The sequence below is a fragment of the Vicia villosa genome, linkage group LG5 (genome assembly GCF_029867415.1).
Source record: "Vicia villosa cultivar HV-30 ecotype Madison, WI linkage group LG5, Vvil1.0, whole genome shotgun sequence".
Taxonomy (NCBI): domain Eukaryota; kingdom Viridiplantae; phylum Streptophyta; class Magnoliopsida; order Fabales; family Fabaceae; genus Vicia; species Vicia villosa.
In genome coordinates, this window is record NC_081184.1 from 16,627,849 (window position 1) to 16,644,269 (window position 16,421).

Sequence of the window (16,421 nt, forward strand, 5' to 3'; positions counted from 1 at the left end):
TTAGCAGAAAATGTATTTTGATTTGATAAATAATATTTAGCAATGATGTTAATTAGTTCTTTATGTTAATTTTTGTTTGTTTTCCCATAAGTTCTCTCTCTCAACCCCGGATTTCAAAACTTGGTTCACCATGTTGGGATTAGTGATTATTAATGTTAATTTAAACATTTCACTGCCAAGACTTTGAGCTTAGCACCATGTCCACATGCATAACATTTTTAAATATTTGACTGAGGACTATAGAATTTGTCCTATCTCATTCCAAAACATGTGAAAGATGCTTGTCAACATCCATGATATTATTATTTGACATTATTATATAGATATAGATAATGTAGGAATATAGTAACTAGACCTTTGACTAGTGATAGTGTTGATTAGATTTAGATGACTTTGAGATATAAAAATGGACTTGCTAATCAAGAGGCTTATTTATGTCTCATCATTTTCAACCATATTTTTCTTGTGAAATTTTAGATTCAGTGATCACTTTGACCAATTTTCATCAAATCCTTCCATGTCTTCCTTCACTACTAATCCAGAGATGAAGAAGTACAATGTGTACTTGAGTTTCAGTGTTAAAGACGCGTGTTCTTTTGCTACGGGTATCTATAGGACTCTTAGCAGAGAAAATGGAATCGTCGTTTTCTGGGACGATGAGAGGATTGGAAAGGAAGATCAACCAATACCAACCTCGTCTTTGGAAGTAATTGGAGAGTGCAAAGTTGCTATAATTGTATTTTCAAAAGACTATGTCAATTCAAGATCGTGTCTTCAAGAATTGGAGAGAATAACCGAGTGTTGCCGAACCATGAATGGTCTCATTGTTGTGCCTATGCTCTATGATGTTGATCACTTGTCCGGAAGATTGCAGAGAGGCAAGTTAGGAGAGCCTTTTCATGATTTTCTGGATAGAATTTCGATAAAGGAAACTTCCTCCGAAGATGAAGACAAGTTCATGACTTGGGTAGGAATAATCAGTAACAGCACTTTCAAATATTCAGGATCAAGCGATTTCTTACGAGGGTAATTTTAAAATTCAAACTTGCTTGATTTGAAATTATACTACTACTACTACTGCATCTTTATACTTGCTTGTTCATATCTCATTCAGGTTCGGAAATGAACATGTTCAGAGTGTAGTTCAATGTGTTACTTGCGCGGTAAGGGACAAAGACTTTTCCTGTGATTTCTATACATTGAATGTAAATTCTGGTGTGCAACAAGTGATTCAACAATTGAAGCATTCAAAATCTCCTTTCCTTCTAGGGATATGGGGGATGACAGGCATTGGTAAATCAACCATTGCCGAAGCCGTTTATCGTCAGATTGGTCCCTATTTTGAGTACAAGTGCTTCCTCGATAACATCAGGGAAGAAAATGATATAGTTTCATTACAACAGAAACTTCTTTTTCATATCAACAAACAAGCTGAAATTAAGATTCTCACAGTTGAATCAGGAAAAGTGATTTTGAAAGAAAGACTTCAACAAAAAAGGGTACTACTTGTACTTGACAATGTTGATAAATTGGAGCAGCTACATGCTTTGTGTGGAAATCGTGAATGGTTTAGTGAAGGTAGCAAAATAATCATCACGACAAGAGATAGACATCTACTCAAGGAGCATGGAGTTGACCATATATATCCTATGAATCAACTGGATGAAAGCAAATCTCTCGAGGTTTTGAATTGGGGTGCATTCGGCAAAGCAACATCTCCTCCAGACGAATTTATTGAGCTTTCTAGAGAGATAGTTGCTTATTGCGGGGGGTTGCCTCTCGCTCTTAAAGCCCTCGGGAGGTTTTTGTGTCAAAATGATGTACTTGAGTGGAAAGGTGTGTTGAGGAGTCTTGAAAGATTTTTCTTTCCGGATCAAAAAGTACTAGAAGCTCTAGAAACAAGTTTCGATGATTTGAGTGATGAGGAGAAACACGTATTCCTCGATATAGCATATTTCTTTATCGGGGTGAACATAAATGATGTACTTCAAACATTAAACAGGTCAGCACAGTCCGCAGCTCTTCAAATAAGTCTCCTTGTAGACAAAAGCTTTCTAACCATTGATAAGAATGACAAGCTTCAAATGCATGTTCTGCTACAAGCCATGGCAAGATATATCATTAAGAGGGAATCAAGTAATAAGACTAATCAGGTGAGCTTATACTTTGCAGGGATGATAGTATCGGTAGCATCGAGAATTTGAGCTGTGATTTTCACTTATACTTTGATTTGGTGTTTCAGCCAAAGATGTACGACGTGTTCTTGAGTTTCAGAGGGGAAGACAGTCGTGGGAAATTCATTTCACATCTGCACTCCTCTCTTCAAATTGCGGGCATTCATGTTTTCAAAGACGATAATGAGATTCAACGAGGTGATCATATCTCGATATCACTGATGCGAGCAATTGGACGGTCTAGAATATCTATTGTTGTTTTGTCTACAAACTATGCTAATTCAAGATGGTGTATGTTAGAGTTGGAGAAAATCATGGAAATTGGCAGAATCGCGGGTCTCGTGGTTGTTCCAGTGTTCTATGAGGTAGATCCCTCAGAAGTACGTCATCACAAAGGTCAGTTTGGTAAAGCTTTTGAAGAACTTATATCAACAACCTCAGTGGATGAATCCACAAAGATAAGTTGGAGAAGACAGCTCTTTGATATTGGTGGAATAGCAGGGTTTGTTCTCGGAGATTCCAGGTTTATATATTTTTTATTTTAGAGTATTGTTCGCACATTCTTTAATATTCTTAGGCCTTGATTGCGCATATGACCATTGACATTGATTCACATTTTATAGGAATGAAAGTTCTGATATCAATAATATTGTCAGACGCGTTACTCGTTTGCTAGATGAGACAAAGTTATTCATTGCTGAACATCCCGTGGGAGTAGAATCTCGTGTGCAAGATGCAACTAAGCTATTAAACATCGAAAAATCAGAAGATGTTTTACTACTAGGGATATGGGGAATGGGGGGTATGGGAAAAACAACCATTGCCAAATCCATTTATAATGAAATTGGGAGCAAATTTGAGGGAAGGAGCTTCCTTCTGAATATAAGGAAATTTTGGGAGACAAATACTGATCAAGTTTCACTACAGCAGCAGGTACTTTGTGATGTTTACAAAACAACAACTTTCAAGATACGTGACATCGAATCAGGGAAAAATATTTTAAAGCAAAGACTTTCTCAGAACAAGGTGCTTCTTGTGCTTGATGATGTAAATGAATTGGACCAACTAAAGGCTTTGTGTGGAAGCCGCAAGTGGTTTGGTCCTGGGAGTAGAATAATCATCACAACAAGAGAATTGGATCTTCTTCGATCGTGTAGAGTTGATCAAGTGTATGCAATACCAAAAATGGACGAAAGTGAAGCTCTTGAGCTTTTTAGTTGGCATGCATTCAAGCAACCACGTCCGACACAAGATTTTTCTACACATTCCACGAATGTGATTACATATTCAGGGAGATTGCCACTAGCACTAGAAGTCCTTGGGTCCTATTTGTCCGGGTGTGAAATACCAGAGTGGCCGAAAATTTTGGAGAACCTCAAATGTATTCCCCATGATCAAGTACAAAAGATGCTAAGAGTTAGCTTTGACGGTTTAAAAGATGTTACAGTGAAAGAAATATTCCTTGATATAGCTTGTTTCTTTATTGGGAAGGACCGAAATGATGCAATACAAATATTGAACGGTTGTGGATTTTTTTGCTGATACTGGAATTAAAGTCCTTGTAGAGCGAAGCCTTGTAACTGTCGACAATAGGAACAAACTTAGAATGCATGAATTGTTGATAGAAATGGGAAGACAAATAATTTATGAGCAATCACCATTTGATCCCGAGAAGCGCAGTAGATTGTGGCGCCATAAGGAAGCGTTTGATATATTATCAAAGTATAAGGTAATTACTAATTAGAGAACTTCTAGTATGAGTCATATATGTTATTGAAAAACACAAAGGTAAAGGACGAGAACTCAACATTGACGAATCAATTTTTTTCTTTCTTTGATTTTGTTTAAATTTCAGGGGACAGAAGCTATCAAGGGACTATCTTTTGAGTTTCCACTAAAAAATACCGTCTCCCTAAATACCAAAGCATTTAAGAAGATGAAGAAACTTAGATTGCTTCAACTCGCCGGTGTACAACTTAGAGGGAATTTTCAATATCTTTCCGGAGATCTTAGATGGCTCTACTGGCACGGATTTCCATTGACTTACATTCCTGCAGAATTTCAACAAGGAAGTCTAGTGGCCATTGAATTAAAATATAGTAATCTCAAACGAGTATGGAAGAAGAGTAAGGTACCAATTTTCTTTAATATTTCGCTTGTTAACAAACAATGAAGAGTTAGTTAGAGAAAATAAAGTAGGCAGTTAGAAAGTTAGTTATACTTAGCTTTCAAGGTAGCTAGTTAATTAACTTGGCATACAAGCTACAATCTGATGTGTGTGAAACATGATAGTTAAAGTGCTCCTCCATCCTCTTGTATATAATGTGATTCTTGATGAACGAGTAAGCAAGAGAAACACTTCAAAATTTCAGTATGAACTTCGTGATTGATAATATGGTATCGGTCGCAAAAATGTTCTTCTTTTTCTAAGCTTCTCTTACTATTCTCTTGTGGTTTTATTTTCTTGCAGATGTTAGAGAATCTAAAGATTCTTAATCTTAGTCATTCTTTGGATTTGACCAAAACCCCGGACTTTTCATTCTTGCCTAATCTTGAAAAGCTAGTACTCAAAGACTGTCCAAATTTGTCCGCGATCTCCCATAGCATTGGATCTCTCCATAAACTTCTTCTGATAAATTTGACAAACTGCACAGGTCTTCGGAAACTTCCGAGAAGCATCTATAAGTTAAAATCTCTAGAAACTTTGATTCTTTCAGGATGTTCCAAGATTGACAGATTGGAGGAGGACTTGGAACAAATGAAATCGCTAACAACCTTGATTGCGGATGAGACTGCTATAACAAAAGTGCCCTTTTCAATAGTCAAATTGAAAAACATCGGATATATTTATTTCCGTGGCTTCGAAGGATTTCCTTATGATGTATTCCCTTCTCTCATTTGGTCTTGGATGTCACCATCAAATAATGTGATATCCCGAGTCCAGACATCGGTCTCCATGTCATCTCTTGGTACTTTCAAGGATCTTTTAAATCTTCGAATTCTTTGTGTGAATTGCGGTTCAGATCTACAACTAACTCAAGACGTAGCAAGATTTTTGGATGTATTAAAAGCTACCAATTGTCAGAACTTGGAAGCAAGTGCGAGTTCATCTGCGTTAGAGGTATCGAATATGTATGCTTCCCGTTTAATTGTTGATTGCCTTGGTCGAAATCGCACCTCAGAGTCAAAGAATTACTTGAAATCTCTCTTCATTCAAATGGGAACAAAATACCAAGTTTCCAATACTGCTGATGATAGTATTGTACAGGTTTGAATATCTCTTTCACATATAATATAAACTACATATAGATAATGAATAATGAACTTTTCCAACTCGGATCCTCAAAACATTCGTTCATTTTACAGACTGCAGATAAGACTCGGGATTCATTTTTGCTCCCGTGCGACGATGATTCAGAATGGTCAACCTTTAGTTGCAAAGGTTGTTCTATAATATTTGATGTCCCGCCAACGAAGGGGAGTAACCTGAAGAGTATGATGTTGTTCATCGTCTATTACTCTTCCTCGGACAACTTAACATCAGAAGGTTGCCAAGGCGCATTGATCATAAATTACACAAAGAGAAACATCCGGGCTTATAAAAGAGATACACTAACCTCCTTCGGCGATGAGGATTGGTTGAGCATAACATCAAATCTAGAACCTGGTGACAAAGTGGAGGTCATGGTTGTTTTCGGGGAGGGTTTCATTGTTGAGAAGACTACAGTATCTCTCTTATATGATGAACCAGTCGGCAAAGAAGTCGATAAGGATGCTAACGCGTCTGCTGAAGCTGAAGCATATAAGAATGTAATTGTTTCCAATGCAGATCAAAATGTGAGTGATAATACTAATAGTATAAATTTTCTTCTCATTTTTTTTTTTGGTTTCTGAGTTCCTCCTTCTTTTTGTTACGTGTTTTTAGAGATTTCCGAGTCTCTTCATCAAGCTTCCTTCCCTTGTTCGTGCTGTTCTGATCTCGCGACCTTTCTGGTCCTGTCTGGTTGGCATTCTGGTTTGGATGACTTGCCGCCATTTTAGAAAAGGAAGAATTCTAAGCCTCTTCACTAGGTAAGGACATATCTAGCCTTTGTTATAACATGTGTAGCTATGTATATACTATATAGTGATAAAAAATACTATGGTGAAATGTAGATATATACAAAAGCTTATTGCTTACAAGAAGGCCAACAAATCCCTCAATGTCAACCAGTCACAGAGTTAAGCTTTGGAGTTCATACAGTGGATTGCTTATGGAACTAATGTATACAAGTTTGCTATGCCCTACATGTGAAATTCTCCAAAACTCAAATTTATCACACAATATGTAAGACAATTGTTAAGGTGAGACATAGTAAACTATGTCTTATATATGTGATACAAACTGCTATGATAATACTAACTATGTTTTATATGTAATGTCTATTGATATAAAACACAGTCAAGTATATTTTTAATATCTATTGCAGATAGTTAATTATGTTTAAATTTTATTTTGAATAAATGAATTGACATAATTAGTAAATACTTGAGTATAAGGAGGAATGATCACGATTAGGGTTGTTCATGGTAAAATTCGTGAGAAAACTGAACCGAATCATAGTAAAAAATCACTCGAACTGAACTGAACCGTTTCAATTTATTAAGAACCGAACTGAATCAAAATTATTGGTTTGATATACCGTTTCGAAATTCCAAAGCGTACCGAACCGTTAGAAGATAATTTTTCTCAAACCGAACCATTTATCAAAGAACTGAACCGTTAAGCTATTTTTTAATTTTTTTTAAAAAAAATTAACTTGTTTCAAGCATTTTCCATTTTCAATTTTTGTTTGGTTCAGTTTCAGTTACAGTTCGGTTATTTTAACTTTCAAGAAGTTGTCTATTGTGAGTTTGTAACCTCACAGCCATCGCCTTGTCTGCTCATGCATACGTCTCCTCCAAGATTTCTTAATCTTGCTTTGAGGTTGTGCAATCACCAACCTTCTCAAAATTATCTGCATCAACATATTGATGGATTAAAAACACCGCCTTAAAATCTTTCGTTTTCTCTTCCTTATGTGCAGTCCTCTTTGCATCCGTTGCACCTTGTACAAGTAGAGTAACACCATTCTTGATCACTTCAAGAACATCTTGATAACCAAACATTCCCTTCATCTATTTGCACCACTTTTCATAATTTTTCGCATCAAGGATCGAGAGATTTGCGGGGATTCGTTCATTGGAAACATAAAGCATTTTCACAAATTAGGTGTTTGATCAAAGAACCAAACTCTTGATGTCAAATATTGAAACTTGGAATCATAAGGTTGGTGAATAATTGCATGTGGAGAGGGAGAGAGTGAGAGAATGAGAGTGAGAAAATTAATTGAGGGCGAAAAAATGAACTTTTTTATTGATGAAATACCATAAGATATTTATACAATCACAATATGAGGTACAATTATCAAAACAGAAAAAAACTAAAAACTCTCATATATAACCGGTCTTACTATTATGTCAACCTGTTACATTCAGCTACTGTAAGTTCTATTTGACTAACCTATTGGCATAAAACTGCAACTTGTTGCCCTGACTTGAATTATATTCTATTCTCAACAACAATAATACCCTCCCTACCTCTGGTATTGTGGTGCTCCATTTCTTTGTTGATTGATTCATCATACAAGAGAGACACTGTTGTCTTTTCTACAATAGATCCCTCCCCAAAAACAATCATAACCTCCACTTTGTTACCGGGTTCTAGATTTGATGTTATGCTCTGCCAGTCCTCATCTTCAAAGGAGGTTAGTGTCTCTCTTTTATAAGCCTGAATGGTTGTTTTGTATGGTTTATGATCAACACACCTAGGCAACCTTCTGCTGTTATGTTGTCTGGTGAAGTACAATAGACGATGAACAACATCACACTCTTCAAGTTACGCCCCTTCATTTTTGGGAGATCAAATTTTATAGAACCACCTTTGCAACTGAAGGTTAACCGATTGGAATTATGGTCACCGGGGAGAAAAAGCGAATGCGAAAACTCATCTGCAGTCTATATAATAAACAAAATGTTTATATCCATAATATTAAAAAACTTAGAGGATCAAAGGAAAACATTCATTAAGTTTGTGTATATGTTTATCTTCCCTACTTAAGATATATAAAATTATATATTCTGTTTCAAAATATATGATCATGTAATCTAAGTAGAAATAAAACTGAAGTGGTTTCATAAAAGATAGAAAAATAAAAATGTACTTTTTATCTTGAAAATGTACTGAGCTTGTAATTTAATTCTTCAATTATGTGTGAATTAATCATGGAGTTATTCACATACTACTTATGTAAAATGAGTTTGAAAACTATAAGAATTAAATTGGTGTCTAATTCATATTAAAAATGACACAATTTCTTGGAAAAATGTAATTTCAGGAACCAAAATTCTAGTTTGCTTTCAAAGAAGTAGATACACGGGAGATATTCAAACCTGTAAAATAATGTCATCGGTAATATTGGAGACTTGGCATTTCATTCCCATTTGTATTAAGAGAGATTTCAAGTAACTCTTTGACCCTGAAAAGCGAACTAGAGCAAGGCAATCATCAGTTAAAGGAGAAGCATACATATCAGAGATCTCTGATGTAGTTACATTTGCTTCTAATTTCGGACAATCTTTGGCTTTTAATACATCCAAAATTCTTGCTACAACTTGAGTTAGTTGTAGATCTGAGCCACACTCAAGACAAAGACTTCTAAGTTTTAGAAGGTCATTGAAAGTGCTAAGAGGTGACATGGATGCTGATGTTTGACCTAGGGATAGCACATTGCTTGTTGGTGACATCCAAGACCAAATAAGTGAAGGAAATACATCACGGGAAAATCCTTCAAAGCCGCATAAAGAAATATATCCAATGCTTTTGGATCTGACTATTGAAAGGGGCACTTTTGTTATAGCAGTCTTATCTGCGACCAAGGTTGTCAATGATTCCATTTGTTCCAAGTCCTCCTCCAATTCGTCAATCATGGAACATCCTGAAAGAATCAAAGTTTCGAGCGATTTTAACTTATAGATGCTTCTCGGAAGTTTTCGAAGACTTGTGCAATCTGTCAAATTTATCAGAAGAAGTTTCTGGAGAGATCCAATGCTATGGGAGACCGTAGACAAACTTGGACAGTCTTTGAGTACTAGCTTTTCAAGATTAGGCAAGTATGAAAAGTCCGGGGTTTCAGTCAAATCATGAGAATGACTAAGATTAAGAATTTTTAGATTCTCTAGCATCTGCAAGAAAATAAAACCACAGGAGAATAATAAGAGAAGTATAGAGGTCAAATAAAGTTACACATGTGCAGTTAACATGCCATTATATTTGCGGAACATAGTTTTACACTTCCTTTACAGTTCGATGAAAAATTACTGCTTGAGGAAAATATGATTAGTACAAAAATAATCATGAGCAAAATATTAAACAGAAACTGTACCCGGCTCTCTTTCCAAATCTGTTTGAGATTGCTATGTTTTAATTTGATGACAACTAGACTTCCTTGTTGAAATTCTGCAGGAGTGTAAGTTGATGGAAATCCACGCCAGCACAACCACCTAAGTTCTCCTGAAAGATATTTAAAATCTCCATTAAGCTGCACCCCAGCAAGTTGAAGCAATCTGAGTTTATTCATCTTCTCAAATGCTTTGGTATTCAGACAAACTATATCTTGTCTTGGAAACTCTAAAGCCAGTCCCTTGACAGCTTTTGTTCCCTGAAATTGAAAAAAAAAAAATGAGAAAAACTGAAAACGAATAGCTTTTATATGTGATAGCTAAACATTTTGTAACACAATCTATCGTTTTAACATTTGAAACTCGTAGTTAGCAAAAATTAAAACTATATTTCATAGTTCATTTGGTAATTAAGAATCCAAAAGAATATTAATAACTGATTCATCAATGTTTAGTTCTCGTCCTTTACTGTTGTATTTTTCAGTAACATATATAAACCGTACAAGAAATTCTCCAATAAGTAATTACCTTCTGCTTTAATAATATATCAAACACTTCATCACGGCGCCACACCCTACTGCGATCCTCAGGATCAAATGGCGATTCCTCATATATTATTTGTCTTCCCATGTCTCTCAACAAATCATGCGTTCTAAGCTTGTTCCTATTGTCGACAGTTACAAGGCTTCGCTCTACAAGGACTTTGATTCCAATATCAGCAAAAAACCCACACCCATTTAATATTTGTATTACATCATTTTTATCCATCCCAATAAAGAAACAGGCTACATCAAGGAATATTTGTTTCTCTGTAACATCTTTTAAACCACCGAAGCTTATTTTTAGCTTCTTTTGTACTTGATCATGTGGAATACATTTGAGTTTCTCCAAAACTTTTTGCCACTCTGTTATTTCACAGTCAGACAAATAGGATCCAAGAACTTCAAGTGCTAGTGGCAATCTCCCAGAATAAGCAGTCACATTTGTTGAATGTGTAACAAAATCTTCTGCTGGACTTGGTTGCTTGAATGCATGCCAACTGAAAAGCTCGAGAGATTCACTTTCGCTCATTTCTTCTATTTTATATACATTATCAACTCTACACAAATTAAGAAGATGCAAGTCTCTTGTTGTGATGATTATTCTACTCCCCGGACCAAACCATCTGTGGCTTTTTCACAAAGCATTTATTTGGTCCAATTCATTTACATCATCAAGCACAAAAAGCACCCTATTTTGGGAGAGTCTTTGCTTTAATATATTTTTCCCTGACTCAATGTCACTTATCTTGAATGTTGTTGTTTTGTAAACATCACAAAGCACCTGTTGCTGTAGTGAAACTCCATCAGTATTTGTCTCCCAAAATTCCCTTATATTCAGAAGGAAGCTCCTTCCCTCAAATTTGCTCCCAATTTCATTATAAATGGCTTTGGCAATGGTTGTTTTGCCCATACCCCCCATTCCCCATATCCCTAGAAGTAAAACATCTTCTGATTTTTCAATGTTTAATAGCTTAGTTGCAACTTGCACACGAGATTCTACTCCCACTGGATGTTCAGCAACGAATAATTGTGTCCTATCTAGCAAATGAGTAACGTGTCTAATAATATTCTTGACATCAGCACTTTCATTCCTATAAAATATGAACCAATAATAAGATGCACGATCAATTGTATGTATATAAGCATTCTTCAAAAGAGGGGGAATTATATGCAAGTATATGTGCATAATCTTACAAGAAAAAACTGCATCGCAATGGGAAATGAAAGAGAAATACAAGCATTGATAAACCAATAATTTTCTGTTATTTATTAGAAGTTGAGTTAATTAAGTTTAGCATGACTCAGTGTAACTCTTTATTGTTGAGTTTAAGAATCTCTAGTAAGCTTATAAATTCACGTGCATGTACTAATATAATTAGTAATATTAAGCCTCAAACACACTTCTTCGGCATAATTTTACTTAAGTACAAACCCACCACCATATCCTATAGTGTCGTGAGTGATTAACTTAAAATGCCACCTCAATAATACCGCCGACATAGTGTTGGGTCTGCAAATCCTTACAGTTAAGGAAAGTTAAGAATAAAAGAGTGACAAATTTGAGATAAAGATTCATGGCTTCCACAAGTAACGCATTACAAGTATAGAAATGGAAAATCCATAATTTAGGAACACCTACCAATCTCTGAAATTTCTAGAGATCGATCATAGAGAAAATAATAGATATAAGCTAAAAAATCATGTTTATACTATATAAAAACTGACTCCGTTTTTAGGGTTTTTTCATGTAAGACAAAATTCAGTTCAAATATATGTTAACAAGAGAAATGCTAAGGTCACACTTTTATATTTTGTGATTGTTTTTAAAAACTTCAATAGTATCTAGAGAATTTTAAAACGTAAGTCTTTAAAAGAGAGTGATTTTTAAAATAGACACAAATATCATTACCCATTAAGGCCTATAAATATAAAGAATTGCGAACAATTCTATAAAAGAAAATAATAAAATAAAAATGACCTGGAATCAAGGAGGACAAACCCTGCTATGCCACAAATATCAAAGAGTTCTCTTCTCCAATTACTCTTTGTGGATTCATCCAATGAGATTGGTGATATAAGATCATCAAAACCTTTCCCAAACTGACCTTTTTGGTGACGTACATCTGAGGGATCCACCTCATAGAACACTGGCACAACCACCAGACCCTTGCTTCTGTCAATTTCCATGATCTTCTCCAACTCAAGCATACACCACCTTGAATTAGCATAATTTGCAGACAAAACAACTATAGATATTCTAGACCGTCCAATTGCTCGCAACAATGATATTGAGATCTGATTTCCTCGTTGAATCTCATCATCGTCTTTGAAAACATGAATCCCCGCATTTTGGAGAGAGGAATGCAGATGTGAAATGAATTTCACACGACTGTCGTTCCCTCTAAAACTCAAGAACACGTCGTACATCTTTTGCTGAAACATCAAAGGAAAGTAAAAAATGAAAATCACAACTTATATATATTGTAGCTAAAATAATTGAGGTCTCTGACATATCTTAAACTATGAGTTTACCGACAATTTATTTTGTCACAAATTTTCAATTATCTTACTAATCAATTTGAACCAACAGATTTCCACACACACACTACCACTCACTTGATCAGGCACATTTCTAGATTTCCTCTTAATGACATCTCTTGCCATGGCTTGTAGCACAGCATGCATTTGAAGCTTGTTATTCTCGTCAATGGTTACAAGGCTTTTGTCTTCAAGGAGGCTTATTTGAAGAGCTGCATATTGTGTTGACTTGGATAATGTTTGGAGCACATCATTTTGGTCCATCCCATTAAAGAAACATGCTATATCAAAGAATATTTGTTTCTCTTCATCACTCAAAGCATTAAAACTCTCTCTTAGACCTTTTAGTAGTCGTGGAACTGGAATCGAAAATCTTTCCAAACTCCTCAACACACGCTTCCACTCCTGTACTCCCTTTCCATTCAAAAAGGACCCAAACTCTTCAAGAGCAAGAGGCAATCCCCCAGAATAGGCAACTACATGTCTGCAAAGTTCTCCAAAATCTCCTTGAGGAGTTGTTGTTTGGCTGAACGCATTTAAATTAAAAAGCTCAAGTGATTCACTTTCGGCCAATTCTTTCACTTTGTATATATGGTCAACTCCGTGCTCCTTAAGTAGATGCCTATTTGTTGTCGTGATGATTATTTTGCTTCCTGGACCAAACCATTCACGACTTCCACACACAGCATTTAGCTGCTCCAATTTATAAACATCATCGAGTATAATAAGTACCCTTTTATGTTGAAGCTTTTCTTTTATAAACACTTTTGCTGATTCAATTGTAATAGGTATTTTTATCTTTCTTTCTAATGATTTGTCAATAGCAGAAAGTTTCTTTTGCAAAAAATAACAACCATTCCTTTGTTCCCAAACTCCCCTGATATCTTTGACAAAGCACTTGTGCTCGAAATAAGGACCAATCTGATCATAAATGGTTTGGGCAATGGTTGTTTTACCAATCCCTTCCATCCCCCATATTCCTAGTAGGAGAGGATGATTTGATTGTTTCAATAGTTGAATCACATCTTGTGCACAAGAATTTATTCTCTCTCTATAGAAAGCACTGGACATGTCTCTCTTGTTTAGCACAGCAGTAACATGTTCAACTACCTCCTTAATATATTCACTTTCACTCCTGTATAATATATGAACAAAAAATGATTATATATTGCATAACAATTCTCCAACATGGCCATAAGTCTAAAGAAAGAAGAAATAAATAAGGTGAGAGGTGTAAATAAAAATCTCAACTATTTAAAAAAAGAATTTCAATCTACTAATTAAACAATCAAATCAAAACATGTAATATTAAAAAGGTCATCAAGATTGCATAACCTAATTTCGAATCATGCAAGTTTCAACTTTAAAATCACCTGAAACTTTCTTTGAAACTTTCTTCGAAATATAGTAATCTAGTAGAGTGTAAGGTAGCTTTAGTGAACGCTGCTAGCCAAGTCATGAACTTGTCTTCCTCTTTGGAGATTTCCTCTATCCATACTCTATCCAAAAAATCATGAAAAGCCCTTCCATACATACCTTCCTCCATGTTTACGAGAAAAGGCAGAATAATAAGACCAGGGGTGGTACGACAATATTTGGTTATCTTTTCCAATTCTTGAAGACACAACCTTGAGTTAGTATAATTCTTTGAAAAAATGACTATTGCTATTTCGCACTCTCCAATTATATTCAGCGATGACTCTGAGAATGGCATTTCTTGATTTGTAGTTGTAAGCCTGTCATAGTCCACGAAAAGGAGAATTCCAGAATCTGAACCAAGAGCCGTATGGAGACTTGAAACAAAAGAGCTCCTCCAATAATCTATGCCATGGAAACTCAAATATACATTGTTCCTCCTCCTCGTTGGATTAGTAGTATCAGTATCATAAGTAGGATGGAATTTGCGGCGGCTATAAAAGCAAGAAGTGAAGCAAGACATGGATTGGATTTTGATGAAAATTGGGCAAAGTGTGAGAGATGAATCTGAAATTGCACAACAAAAACAAGAACAAGTCAACTGATAGAGTCAAAAGTCGTCTCAATAAACTATAGAATATTAAATACACTTGACAACTTGCAAATAAAGTAGAAAATTATAATCATTGACTAACTTTGAAATTGACAAAAGAGTCCTTACCCACGACTGTTTCTTCTTGTAGCTTGTTCGAGAAGAGGATGAAGAACAAGAAGGTGGTGTGAATATTAACAAGATTAAACCCTAGAAATTGAAAATTGGGGGAACTTCCACAATATTCCCCACATGTTTGAAGTAATGTCTCAGTGAACATTATCAGTATATGATATTGGAGTTTGAACACTATCTGTATATAATATTGGAGTTTATGTGGAGTAGGGTGATGATATGAGGCAAGAATGAGAAATTCGTCCAATAGATACAACCCTCTGTGATGCATTTTGGTAACCACTGCCACTGGAGGAAGTTGGGAAATTTAGTCTCTTGTGGCGCGAGCAGTCTCCATCGACAATATTTGGTTATCTCTTCCAATTCCCAAAGACACAACCCTGAGTTAGTATAATTCTTTGAAAATATAACTACGGCTATTTCGCACTCTCCAATTACATTCAGCGATGACTCTGAGAATGGCATTTCTTGATTTGCAGTTGTAAGCCTGTCATAGTCCACAAAAAGGAGAATTCCAGAAACTGAACCAAGAGCAGTAACGAGATAATAAACAAAAGAGCTCAAATAATCTATACCATGTAAACTCAAATATACATTGTTCCTCTTCCTCGTTGGAGATGTAGTATCATTATCATCAGTAGTAGAAGATGCAGGTTGGAATTTGCGGCGGCTATAAAAGCAGGAAATGAAGGAAGACATGGATTGGATTTGATGAAAATTGGTCAAAGTGTGAGAGATGAATCTGAAATTGATCAACAAAAAGAACAAGATATCAACTGAAATGAAATGATTGAATCAAAAGTCGTCTCAATAAACTATGGAATGTTACATACACTTGACAACGTGCAAATAAACTAGAAAATTATAATCATTGACTAATTTTGGAATCGACAAAAGAGGCCTTATCTGCGACTGTTTCTTGTAGTAGCTTGTTGGAGAAGACGATGAAGAATGGTGTGAATATTAACAAGATTGAACCCTAGAAATTGAAAATTGGGGGAAGCTTGTAGTACAATACTTCCCACATGTTTGAAGTAATGTCTCTGTGAACATATTATCAGTATATGACATTGGAGTTTGTGTGGAGTAGGGTGATGATATGAGGTGAGAATGAGAAATTCATCCAATAGATACAACCCACTGTCATGCAGTTTGGGAACTACGGCCATTTGTGGTGGTTGGGAAATTTGATCTCTTATGGCGCGAGCAGTCTCCAATTCCAAGTGTAGTACAGCGCTTTTGAAAAGATATGTCATATTTGTTAATGACAGATTCCGATTTCCGAGTTTATAGAAGCTTCTGAAAGAATTTCTTTTTCAAGTTCTACACTCTTCTTTTTAGAATAGAGGTTTCTTTTTCAAGAATGTAAATCTTTTCTTTTAAGAGTGGAATTTTCTTTCTTTTAAGTTCACTATGGGCTTCATATAATCAGCTACATGAATCATTCCTGTAGTGGCTTGACTTGCAGCACTCGAAACATATACTCCCTCTGTCTCAAAATAAGTGTCTTTTTAGCCATAAAAAATTGTCTCAAAATAATAGTCT

The 16,421-nt window shown here is 35.5% G+C and overlaps 2 pseudogenes; one reads left to right on the forward strand and one right to left on the reverse strand.

The window, feature by feature from the left end:
• Nucleotides 1-401: 401 nt before the first annotated feature.
• On the forward strand, nt 402-6,895 carry LOC131601409 (disease resistance protein Roq1-like; annotated as a pseudogene).
• Nucleotides 6,896-7,542: 647 nt separating this feature from the next.
• On the reverse strand, nt 7,543-16,273 carry LOC131601406 (disease resistance protein RPV1-like; annotated as a pseudogene).
• Nucleotides 16,274-16,421: the final 148 nt, after the last annotated feature.